Genomic DNA, 12429 nt, shown 5'->3' with positions numbered 1-12429 from the left:
ATTATAAAATATTATTAAATTTCTTTCTTTCTTTCTTTCTTTCTTTCTTTCTTTCTTTCTTTCTTTCTTTCTTTCTTTCTTTCTTTCTTTCTTTCTACCTGTCTTTGTAATAAAGGATGTCCTTTGGCTTTGCTTAAAACACGGTGTAGCTTAGATCATGCGATAAGTTGTGTACTTTACATTTCTAACTTTCCTAGCAACTTTCCACAGTCTATAAAATAATTTACTAGTAGCTAGCTGTCTTTCTTATGTATGTCTATATAAGGTTAACAGTTTCTTTGTCTAGTTAGAGTGGCTAAAGTGAAACAAAGTTAAATCAACAGATCTATGGAAAAAATATATATAACTGTTATTAATTGCTATTATTAAGTACTGAACCTTTTGCAGAATGATTTAAGAATATTTATTTAAAAGTAATCCATAACACAGGACAAATTCTAACTTTACAACACTGTAAGTCTGGGTTGAGCAGGTACTGTATATGATTAAGCCATTTGCAAGCAAATTTTGTATCAGATGCCAGAGCAATTCAAAAAACAGTTTCTAACCTTAATAGTAAAGAGAGTCTGAGAAAGTATTCTCTGTCCTCTAATGGGAAAGATTTGTATGAATTGTAGAAAGCTAATTTTTCAAGCTGCAATATTTAGAACTACAATAAGTCTGTTCATTTAATACCTTTCTTTTTCCAAGGCAGAATTTTAGCATTCATTTGTAATGCACATCATTATTGATTTTGATAAAGCTGTTAAAATACTTAACATACATGATAAACACAGTGTGGTAGCTTGATACATCATTATTCCACAATAAGTGCTGTGCAGCTGATTTTAAAAAATATGGTCTGATTTTCCAGGTATAATAAAGATCACATGTGGTCTCCTGGACTATCTAATTGGGACATTTGTGGTGTTGGGTGATGAAACTGTTCATCTATGTATGAAGAATATTTGATATACTTTCCCATTTTATTTGATTTTGTTATGTTGTTTAAGAGTGAGACAAGATAACATACTACATTAATGCCTGTGATTTATCTTCTCTGGGAATCTATGCTGACAGCATTATTAAAGAAACATTTTTAGAGCATATTTCTGTAAAATTATTTCTGGTTGTCCTATAATATAGACTTATAAGATTTTCTTTTTAGTATAAAAATAGGCTGTTGATTTCTCATTTATCAAAACGTACTGTATATTGATTCCAAGAGTACTTCACGTGACCTAACAGAAAAATAAAAGCAATGTAATTTCTTCTTGGCAAAAGTAAAAGAAAAACGTGTTCACAAGCTTCACCTGTTTTACACCTAGAGTATGAGCCTGTTTAATAATTTTTTTAGTTTTGCATTCATACTCATAATCTGAAACAGAAAGTGAAAGACACATTTAGTATTTCAGTATTGTTTAAAGATAGGCATAAATCCAGATTATAAAAATTGCTTAAAAATAACTATTAAAAAAATGGCATTAACAAAAACACAATACATGAGATTATATTGTTATAGATTTAATTCAGTGCATTAAAGAAGAAACCCATACTCCTTTCTCACATTCTGTATGCGTATATATTTTAAAGATCTCACATAAGAGTTTCAAATATTTTTAAATTCAGTGTAATGAGAAAGATACAGATACAATACAAGTTTACCTTTTTATAAAAGAACAATGAGTGTCACCTGCTGTCATTAAATTAATTTTCCAATTGTGCTTTTTCTATTATAGTATTCTCGTAGCCTACAGTTTGTAGAAGCAATGTGTATAAAATAGAAAATAGCCATGAAAGACTTACTGCATAACATAATTACACGGTCACATTACATTATTTAGAGATGCAAGTCAAGGTAACATGCATGTCTTTAGGATGTTAGAGGAAACTAAACTAGCCAATGCGAGACAAAAAGATTATTTTACACAAGCATTAAAAAGCACAGGTGTGAAGCAGCAGGCCTAACCACTTCATCAACTTGCTGCTATATTTCACAACAGTAATACATGATGTTGGTTTTTGATATGATTCATTCTTTAAAGTGTTTTCTAGTTTTCACTTTATTTGACCCTTTACAAGTTAAGTTGAACATATTTGTTTTTCTGACAGATAGTGTTTGATTTACAGTTATTCACACTTCTTTAGTAAGTAAAAAATAAAGATTGTCTACAAGAAACACCACTTTAATAAGAATGGTATTAATACTGTTCCAGAATAAACTTGCCATTCCTCAATTTAACCTTTTTCATGTTTTAATATAGGAGCATGAGGAACTATCTCATATTGGCCATTCTTCACGAAAAGGACTATGGAATGGATAAGTAAAGGGTGTTAAGTTTGAGTTAACTTACTTTAAATATGTGGAAAATAGAGTCAAGCATATTTTTGACTGAACTGTGTTTTACTAATGTGAACTATAAGATCAATAAAATTAAATCTGCAAAGTAATAACCATGTCTAGTTGTATGCTAGTCCATCAAAGGACTCCATTACCCACACATCCACACACCGGGGCCTCATGTATAACGCAGTGCGTAGAATTCGCACTATAACATGGCATAAGCACAAAAGCCGAAATGTGCTTACGCACAGAATAATCCAGATGCATAAATCTGTGCGTACTCCAGCTTCCACGTTCTTCCGCTATATAAATCCCGGTCAGCGTGAAAAGTAACGCTCGTGCACGCGCTTTATGTAACGCTCCAACTCCTCCCAGAATTACGCCTCTTTGAATATGCAAATCAATATAAATCGCCCTTAAGCTCAGCCTTCTGTGAAAAGACAATGGGAAAAGCACGGGGGAAAATATAAGAATTTCAGCGAATATCAAGTGGAGGCAAAGGAAAAACATACTATTTGTTTAATTAAACCGTGGTATAATCAACAAAAGGAAGTTTATCCAGTGACATAGCGTGTTGGAGAAACTTGAAAGCTCAGATATCAGTCGCCATGAAAAGGCGAGTCGCAGCCCACCGTCTGAGTGTCAAATGAAAGCTTATTAGAATACAGAGAAAAAAAAGGCACACAGTGGGGAAAAAAGCACGAAATGTTAACTTCAGTCTCGAAATTTCCACTTTAATCATGTAGTTTATTTTGTCATTAAAGTAGAACATCATAAACGTCATCTTAAAATTGTTTAATTAACCAGTTTCTCAAATCACATCGTAATTAAAGTGGCACATTAAATGCTTTGTTTTGTATGTGATCTTCTATGTGCTCTATGTGTGTGAATCACTACTTGCTTCTTAAACCGGCTTTCTTCCTCCAACTGGACACAGAATCCATTACATTCGTGATATTACAGCTCTCTGAATAACTAAAATACTGAGATGTATACGTGATATCATTTTCATGATGATAGAAGTTAAAGCATGTTATTAAACATGGGTTTCATGGCGCAGTAATTGTGTGCGACCTTCAATGAAATTATTTATTACAGTAGTACTCGGGGCGGCCCTGGGCAGAGAAAGAATCGGTGGCCCCTTTGCCCGCCAATGTCAATATGGCATCTTATGCATAGTGGATGGCCAAGTCCGTTGCGGACACTGCATAGCCGCCTCGTGCTCATGACACAAGTGTTTAACTTTTGTCGAAATTTGCCACTGCGTTTTTAGCTGTGTCGTTATTTACTCGTTCTGTTTTATATTCAGTATATATTGGCATGGCCACCCCTGCAGTCCTTGCTTTTCTTCCTCCAAGTAACCGATCGCCTCACAATCAGCTCTGTAATAGACATTAAGCCATCTGTAAGCTTAGAGCGCCGATTCTTCAAAACGTTTAAGGAACATTGAAATATCTTCGTAGTACATGTTTAATTATTCTATCCTTCACACCAGTGCCAGTGAAGAATATAGATTACTAGCAAAATACCCGCGCTTCGCAGCGGAGAAGTAGTGTCTTAAAGAAGTAATGAAAAAGAAAAGGAAACATTTTAATAATAGCGTAACATGATTGACAATGTAATTGTGTTGTCATTGTCATGAGTGTTGCTGGCATATATATATACAGTATATATATATATATATATATATATACACACACACACACATATAAACATATATATATACACATATATATATATATATACATATACATACATATATATATATACACATATACAAATATATACATATATATACATATATACAGATATATATATATATATGCAGCATGGAGGTCCCCAGAAGACCAGCAGGGCATCATGGACAATGTGGTTTTTATGCACAGCCCTGCTGGATGCCATGGGGGCCACAGGAGGGAGCTGCAGGGAGGACCGAGGGCTTCTTCGTGCCCTGTGACCCGGAGGTTCGTCATAGGAAGAGCGACAGACTTCCGGGTTGAAGAAAAGAAATTTTACCTGACCCGGAAGTGATTGAGAATCACATGGACTGGGGATAGGGAATACTTCCGGGTCAGGGGATATAAAAGGACTGTGGAAGCTCCCAGACGGCGAGCTGAGTTGGGAGGCAGGGTGGCTAAGCGTCTGGGAGATTGGAGGATTTGGTTATTGGTTATTTATTGTTTGTTTATTGGGAATTGTGGAGAGGAGCGTGCTTTGTGCACATTATTATAATAATAAATAATAATTGGACTTTTATCTGGTGTCTGACGTGGTGCCTGAGGGTACAAGGGTGCGAGCAATACCCTTAATCTGTCACAATATATACACATATATATATATATATATATATATATATACATACATATATATCTATACTAATAAAAGGCAAAGCCCTCACTGACTCACTCACTCACTCACTCACTCACTCACTGACTGACTCATCACTAATTCTCCAACTTCCCGTGTAGGTAGAAGGCTGAAATTTGGCAGGCTCATCCCTTACGGCTTACTTACAAAAGTTGGGCAGGTTTCATTTCGAAATTCTACGCGTAATGGTCATAAATGGAAGCTATTTTTCTCCATATAATGTAATGGAGTTGAGCTCGATGGCCGTGGGGGGCGGAGTTTCGTGTGACATCATCACGCCTCCCACGTAATCACGTGAACTGACTGTCAACGCATTACATAGAACACCAGGAAGAGCTCCAAAAAGCGTTGAAGAAAACATGCATTATACAATTGAGAAGGCAGCGAAACAATAAGAAGCGAGCGAGTGACACATACTGTACAAGCATATTCATGCCTGCAGCTACTTCGGAAACAAAGCACGGTGTAAACCTAAAGTTTAATGAGAGGACGCGGGGTATAAACGACAGTTTCGATCACTTTCTAACTAAGTTCAAATTGCTGGTCAAAGGCTGTGCTTATGCAAATTCTGAGAGACTGTGTTTGTGGGGGGATTGACAGTTAAAGCGGGTGGACGAGTGACGTCATCATCTCCCCTCCCATTCACCTCATTTCGCTCTGAGCTGAGCTCCGCAGCTAACGCCGTCTTCCGAAGCAACTTCGTCACACTGCCACCAAATACTCACAGAAAAATTCACAAGTTAATACACATGCTGTCTCTAGAGTTTCTCCACACTGAATCCTCCAGGCACTACTTACAAAAGGTTACATTGACAATCGTGTTACATTATTTTTAAAATGTTTTCTTTTTCTTAGCACAAGCACAGCTGAGAAGCTTCGATGCATGTGCTCCATAACACGTTAAAAAATAATGCATTTAATCACACTTTGCATTACAAGCAAAGTGGAACTTTTGTCAATGCATGATTTCCTGGTACACCGATTACATTGATCAGCGCTTTACGATTCATTTTACCCTCGCACCCCCTTGGTTTGAGAAGAAGTATGAAAAACTATGAGGTTAACACAGAAAAACAGATCACCAATTCAAGCTTTATGAATAATCGATTCGCCATCAATAATTGTTTTGGTAAAGCCATACTCAGTGTAATCCTCCTTCCATTTTATAATTTTTCCGCCACTAGCCATGATTAAATGAACGGTAAAAAAGTAAGAGCGAAGCGAGGGTGACTTATTCAGGCAGGCATATATATGACAGCAACACTCATGACAATGTCAATCATGTTACATTATTATTAAAATGTTTCCTTTTCTTTTTCATTACTTCTTTAACACACTACTTCTCTGCTGCGAGACGCGGGTATTTTGCTATATATATATATATATATATGAAAGATCTCCAAAGAGCGGTAAGACTTTTGATCACGTGAACGTGTCTGCAAAAACTGGGGTCTCCTGCACAGCGAAAGTCGAGCAGCCGGCGCGCGCATAGCTGTGCCTGCCTTTGAGACGCTGACAGCGCTTCTGCCTTAAGTCAAAGTGAGCACTTTTAATTTTTTTCATCCTCCCCCTGAGCTATAGCCCAGACAAGTGCCAACACGGGACCCCTTTTCTACACTGCAGCAAACTAATATTAAGGCGATTCGCACTTTCTTTTGCACGTATACGAATATGAGGTCGTCAGCTTGGATTATGAGGACATGCACAGGAGTGGAGGACTGACAGTGCCATCACAGCCGATTAATGGCAGGGATGCCTCAACAGTCTACACAAGACCCACCGCGACTGTCCCCAAAAGGCGCTCATATCGTCAGCGAACACATCTCTCTATACTATATAAAAGAAAAAGGCAAGTTTCCTTTCTTTACACCTTTTTTCCTTTTATCCCAAACTAAAGCCTTTCTCTCTTAACACTGCAGAGGACACAAAACTAATTTTCTTTAACTGCTGGTAATGCCGGTAAGGCACAGTACCAGAGGCAGAAATATGGACGTTCATATAGAAAATGTAATTTCTGTACCACAGCCGTCGTGTAGTGCCTTTCAAAAGGGATCAACTACCGAGAGATGATCCATATACATTTTAGCTGCTGATGGTACTACTTACCTGTTCTGTTACACGGTCTTTAAAATGTAGTTTACCCGCAACCACTCCAGTAGTGCTCAATGTACCTGTACTTCTTAAAACGTTAATGTTTTACTGTTAAATAGCTTATAGACTACATTTTATTATTTTTCCCTTGCACTCAGTGACCAAAGCTATACACACACATATAGACACATACATATATATATACACATATATATACCTGTGTGTATGTTTGTATGTATGTGTGTATATATATATATATATACACACACACATATATATAATTTGTGTGTGTGTATGTATGTATGTATGTGTATTGTATATGATGTATATATGTATGTATATATATATATGTATATATGTATATATATATATATATATATATATGTAGACTCAAACCCATTATGACAGCAGCAATCCAAGCTGTGAGAAAACAGTAAAAAGGAGGCGTGTCAGACGTTGTGGTACATTTTCTGATGCAGTTAGACGAAAACAACTTCGTGACACTGCCGCCAAATACACAAAACAATTACTTTGACAATCATGTTACGTTATTTTTAAAATGTTTCCTTTTCTTTTTCATATGTTCTTTAACACACGACATCGCTGCGAAGCGCGGGTATTTTGCTATATATATATATATACTAGCAAAATACCTGCGCTTTGCAGCGCGAAGTACTGCATTAACATTTTTATTAAGAAGAAAATTAAACCTTTTTAAACTGAGGGAAAATATGCCAATAATTATTTGTTAAGGATCTCTTTGTATACCATGTTGTCAGTTCAGCCCTCCGGTTGTAACATGACCAAGCTGTGCGCTGAGCTTACTCTTGAGCATGTAACTTACAGTTGGCCATGTGAACAGTAATCTTGTCTCAAATCTCACAGCATGGATTGCTGCTGTCATAATCGGTTCGAGTTTCATGGTTTGTTTCAATTACGACAGTATTTGTAGGACTTGTGTTGAAGAGACATTCGGCATCTGTCAAGCGTTGTAAGCACACAACCGGTTTCATCGATAAGATCACATCCAGCTTTTGAGAGTTTAAACATTCATAAACATCAAAGTGTCCACTACTGTCACCTGTCAATCTAAGATGTTTAAGAGGCATTGGCGGTTTCGAAAGGTGATGGGGGTTGGAATGATAAAGGAAATGGGTACCTGAGCAATGTAAAGTAAGTCTAAAATACCTACACAATAACTATAATTGTAATAAACAAACAATAAAACAGCGGAGAAGCCGTGGATTAAACAAAAAGGCTGTAGTTATCAGTAGGGAGACGCGAATCCCGTGGCGAAGCAAGTACGGGAATGTAGAGACCGGAGCGACGGACGGCCATATATAGGCAGGCAGCCAACAACGTGGGAGGCGTTGGGATGGGGGACCCAACGCCACCTCACACGGTGACCGAGGTGCAGGCTATGGACGTATATATGTACGTAAGTAGGATTCAGTTAGCGTTGGGAACCCGTGTACCAAATTTCTTGAAGATGGGCCCATAAGTAACAAAGACTGTTGAAAAGTTCAATATGGCGGCTGACAGTGGCATCGTACCACCGAAACAAGTACATACATTGGTTTCGGTTAGCACAAGGTAGCCGCCTACCAAATTTCGTGAAGATGGGGCCATGAATAAGAAAGTTCAATATGGCGGACGTTGTTGACCGTTATGACCGTTACGCATAGAATTTTGAAATGAAACCTGCTTAACTTTTGTAAGTAAGCTGTAAGGAATGGGCCTGCCAAATTTCAGCCTTCTACCTACACGGGAAGTTGGAGAATTAGTGATGTTGGAAAGTTCAATATGGCGGCTGACAGTGGCATCATACCACCGAAATAAGTACGTACATCGGTTTTGGTTAGCGCAGAGAAGCCACCTACCAAATTTCGTGAAGATGGGGCCATAAATAAGAAAGTTCAACATGGCGGACGTTGTCGACCGTTATGACCGTTACGTGTAGAATTTCGAAATGAAACCTGCTTAACTTTTGTAAGTAAGCTGTAAGGAATAAGCCTGCCAAATTTCAGCCTTCTACCTACATGGGAAGTTGGAGAATTAGTGATGAGACAGTCAGTGAGGGCTTTGCCTTTTATTATCATAGATACAGTATATATATGACAGCAACAATCATAACAGTGACAAAACAATTATATTGACAATCATGTTACTTTTTTTTAAAATGTTTCCTTTTCTTTTTCATAACTTCTTTAACACACTACTTCTCCGCAGTGAAGTGCGGGTATTTTGCTAGTATATATATATATACACACATACATATATATATATACATATACATATATACACATATATATACACACACACACATATATATACATATATACATATACATATCTACATATATACTGTATATACACACATATATATATACAAATCTACATATATACTGTATATCTACATATATATATTAGGAGTGGGACTCGATTAAAAAAATTAATCTAATTAATTAGAGGCTGTGTAATAATTAATCTTGATTAATCGTATGTAATCACACATGAAAATTTGCCCCAAATCGCAAATGTTTTTTTTAATTTAAAAGGGTTTTAGTGGGCGACAGAATGAAATAATAGACATGGACATGAATATTGTAAACTCAAGCTCTTTTAATTTCTGAAAAAAAATGCTTTTAAACTTCATTTCAATTCAAAACAGAAACAAAAATATCATCCCTGGCTAAAATTGGGCAGACTTAAAAATAAAGTGGTATTTTAAGTACTTTAAGTACATTTTCAGAATGGTATTGTCTTTAAATAATAATAACAAATATTTCAACATAAAGTGCAGTTTTTCTTCTTAAAAAAATAAGGCAGAAACATAACAGGTAATTTGACCAGCCTCACCTATAAACTCTGAGTAACCTTAGCCAAGATTATTTTGTACATTAGGCTAAAACAGTGTGATCATTGAACATTTTGTAATTAGATGTAATTAGAATTACTAACGGTCACGGAAGTCCAATGATCCCCAGTAAGAGCCACAAAGTCCGCTTTCTGTAATGCATCTAATTTTGCTTGCTTTTCAGTGTGCACAAAACCATGCTTTTATCAAGGCTTCCTTCGGGTAGCCTTTTGAAATGAAATTTTCCTCCGATCAGTCGTAGGAACGCACTTTATTCCGACTCTAACATTTTTGTAGCTATGATGTGTGCATCAATGTAATCGATGTACCAGGAAATCATGCATTGACAAAAGTTCCACTTTGCTTGGAATTGAAAGTGTGATTAAATGCGTTATTTTTTTTAACACGTTATGGAGTACATGCATCGAAGCTTCTCAGCTGTGCTTGTGCTAAGAAAAGGAAACATTTTAAAAATAATGTAACATGATTGTGAATGTAATAGTTTTGTGACCGTTATGAGTGTTGCTGTCATCAAGGATTTGATTATAATTTCTTTCAATCAGGTTCGTATTTGGACAGTTTGCACAAAACCACGCTTTTATCAAGGCTTCCGTTGGGTAGTCTTTTGAAATGAAATTTGCCTCCGATCAGTCTTAGGAATGCGCTTTGTATCCATTATTCATAAAGCTTCAATTGGTGATCTGTCTTTCTGTGTTAACCGCATATTTTTTCATACGTCTCAAACCAAGGGGATGCGAGGGTAAAATAAATCGGGAAGCACGCATACATACTCAGTGCACCACCTCTCGGGAATCGAACCTCAGACATCAGCACTAGCGGCAAAACCTCTACTATTGCGCCACGGTATGTGGTTTGTCTATTTGAGAGTATGTAGATCGGGATATATATATATATATATATATATATATATATATATATATATATATATATATATATATATATATATATATATATAAGTATATACCAGCTTCAGCGAGAAGTAGTGTGTTAAAGAAGTTATGAAAAAGAAAAGGGAACATTTTAAAAATAACGTAACATGATTGTCAATATACAGTAATTGTTTTGTGAGTGTTATGAGTGTTGCTCATCAAAGATTTGATTATCATTATTTCTTTCAATCAGGTTCGTATTTGTAGGATGTGTTGTGTTCAAGTTACATTCCGTGTTTGTCAATCATTGTAAAGATAACAGGTTTCATTCATTGATTTGTTTCTTACTGCATCAATAAACAGCTCGTCTTCCTCTTTATCTGAGACGTGACACACTGCATGCACGGGTTTTTTTTTACACTGTCTTCCTTTAGCGGGACATTGACTTTTTCCACCGTTTGCTTTGTTTCTGCAGTAGCTGCACTTATGAATATGCTTGTATGTATCACACGCTTCATATTTTTTTGCTGCCATCTCAATTGTGTAATTCGGTTTTTGTTCAGCACTCTTTGGAACTGTTGCTTTTTGTCTGTGCACTGTGTCATGTGAGCAGCTCGGTGTACATGCATCGAAGGTTCCCAGCTGTGCTGGTGCCATCTTGTGCGATGTCCACGGCTGTATTTAATGTTAGCTAAGACCCGGCAGTTAAAACTTTCTCTCGCAGTTTCGCTGAGTTTGTGCCAAACACCACCCTGACCATCTCATCTTCCTCTGCATAAGCACAGTCCTTCACCCGTGAATATTTAGCGGCAGTGTTTCTCCTGGATTGCCGCTGACGGACGGCCTGATATGGGCAGGCACTAAATTACGTGGGAGGCGTAACTCCACCTCCCACAGGCATCGAGCAGAAGTCTATTATAGTATATGGACGAAAAAATAGGTTCCAGTTATGACCATTACGCATAGAATTTAGAAATGAAACCTGCCCAACTTTTGTATGTAAGCTGTAAGGAATGAGCCTGACAAATTTCAGCCTTCTACCTACACGGGAAGTTGGAGAATTAGTGATGAGTCAGTGAGTGAGTCAGTGAGTGAGTGAGTGAGTGAGTGAGTGAGTGAGTGAGTGAGTCAGTGAGGGCTTTGCCTTTTATTAGTATAGATTTAAATGAAGTTAAAGTTTTACCTATACAATATAATAAACACATTTTGCTGCATTTCATCTTAAAAATGATATCGTCATCATATGTAAATACGCGCTTTATAAAGTGGCGCAGGTTGTGCAATATTATAACTGTAGTACAAGTTTATAGTGAGGTAATTGTACTTATAAGTACAAACAGTTCTACAAGGAGCAATTGATTAAGTGCATTTATAGTTCTTGGGATGAAACTGTTTCTGAACCGCTAGGTCCGTACAGGAAAGGCTTTGAAACGTTTTGCTGTGGCTGAGGTAACGTGTGCTTGATTCTGTATCTCGATAATTCTTTTCCAATCAGCAGCTGCTATGATTCACACTCAGATACAGTGATATAAATATTCCGAGTTGTGCAGTGAGAGTAATATGGAAAAAGATGATCTGCTGTTGCAACCGTAATGGGAGCAGCTGAAAGAAGAAGAAGAAGGTGCAGTGAGAGTAACAATGCTAAAGCAGTTATGGTATTTGGAATACTGGACCATTATATTGTTACAAGTTAATTACAATCAGATGCATTACACTAATAAACAATATGGGGTTAGTTTCAGTTTATTTATAAAGCTGTGTCAGGAAAATAAAGAGTAACCACACAGGAACTGTAGCACTGCTTTGACGCTGGGTGTCGCCAGTCTGTAAAAGCGACCGGAGAACTTGCGTACGACAAGGAATGAGGTACCGTGGAAAAGTGTTTACGCTAAGTGTAGGTTT

This window comes from Polypterus senegalus, chromosome 7, assembly GCF_016835505.1.
Source record: "Polypterus senegalus isolate Bchr_013 chromosome 7, ASM1683550v1, whole genome shotgun sequence".
NCBI classification, from domain to species: domain Eukaryota; kingdom Metazoa; phylum Chordata; class Cladistia; order Polypteriformes; family Polypteridae; genus Polypterus; species Polypterus senegalus.
This window is presented reverse-complemented; position numbering follows the sequence as displayed.